General features: G+C 42.8%; 1 pseudogene; it reads left to right on the top strand.

Annotated features, from left to right (window-relative positions):
* Positions 1-288: 288 nt before the first annotated feature.
* LOC118613401 lies at positions 289-407 on the top strand (annotated as a pseudogene).
* Positions 408-750: the final 343 nt, after the last annotated feature.

Genomic DNA, 750 nt, shown 5'->3' with positions numbered 1-750 from the left:
AATTAATGGAACCCAAAGAGGGCATCACAGGAACCTCTGATTTATAGTCAGTTGGTCAGAAGCACAGAGAACAACCTGGACTTGTGATTGACATCTTCAGGGGGGCAGTCTTGTGGGACCGTGCCCTAAAACTATGGGATATGACGGTATCTCCAGGTAGACAGTGTCAAAATTGAGTAGAAAACTCACATGTTGGTGTGGGAATCAGAATCAGAATCATGCAAGTCAAGGGAAAGAGCTGCTGACCTAAAAATGACATAGAAAACTAGAATCATAAGACCAAAAAATAACTATAGCCATGCCATCCTGAACATGCCCGATCTTGTCTGATCTCGGAAGCAAAGTAGGGTCGGGCCTGGTTTGTACTTGGATGGGAGACCACCTAGGAAGACCGGGTGCTGTAGGTGTTAAAAATAAATAAATAATTAAATAAGTAAACAAGGCTTTATATATATATATAAAAAATAGTGGCCAAATGACTAGATTCTAACGAGATACTCTCTCTAACAAGAACCTGACCCTTTCAGAGTCAACAGACCAAAACTACAAATTACACGGCCAAAGAGAGCTCAGAGGAGAGAACTTGGATCTCCAGCTGCACCCAGAACCAAAGTCCTCCCTCCCCCACCTCACCACCGACTCACAGAAGCAAAGGACCAGACATGACCAGAACTTGATTTTAAGCAATCACGTTTAGGTTCTTCTTGCTTGACACCCTGCAAAATAAACAGCTTTAATTTCTCCATCGCA

The sequence above is a fragment of the Rousettus aegyptiacus genome, unplaced genomic scaffold, assembly GCF_014176215.1.
Source record: "Rousettus aegyptiacus isolate mRouAeg1 unplaced genomic scaffold, mRouAeg1.p scaffold_m13_p_18, whole genome shotgun sequence".
Classification (NCBI taxonomy): domain Eukaryota; kingdom Metazoa; phylum Chordata; class Mammalia; order Chiroptera; family Pteropodidae; genus Rousettus; species Rousettus aegyptiacus.
The sequence above is the reverse complement of the archived record's forward strand: the minus strand, read 5'-3'. Positions and strand labels throughout refer to the sequence as shown.